The sequence below is a fragment of the Penaeus monodon genome, chromosome 24 (genome assembly GCF_015228065.2).
Source record: "Penaeus monodon isolate SGIC_2016 chromosome 24, NSTDA_Pmon_1, whole genome shotgun sequence".
Classification (NCBI taxonomy): domain Eukaryota; kingdom Metazoa; phylum Arthropoda; class Malacostraca; order Decapoda; family Penaeidae; genus Penaeus; species Penaeus monodon.
Window position 1 is genome coordinate 35,715,359 of NC_051409.1, and position 204 is coordinate 35,715,562.

At 38.7% G+C, this 204-nt stretch overlaps 1 protein-coding gene across 2 annotated transcripts in view; it reads left to right on the forward strand.

Moving 5' to 3' along the window:
• Nucleotides 1-204, forward strand: part of LOC119588745 — an 18,758-nt gene that overhangs the window by 316 nt on the left and 18,238 nt on the right. The window lies entirely within an intron of this gene.

Genomic DNA, 204 nt, shown 5'->3' on the forward strand with positions numbered 1-204 from the left:
ATTGTTGGTAGAAGGTGGGACGAGGTAGACTCTGGAGGCTGCCTGTAGAAAATCGATAAGGGAGAGAGCGAGTTGTTTTTGGTATTTTTATTGTGATTGGTACTCGTAAAATTAGTGTTTCTGCTGCGTTATGGTCATTGGCATTGATGTGGTTAGTATTGGTGGAGTTTTATTGTTTGAAGTTTATATGATTATTCCTGTTCA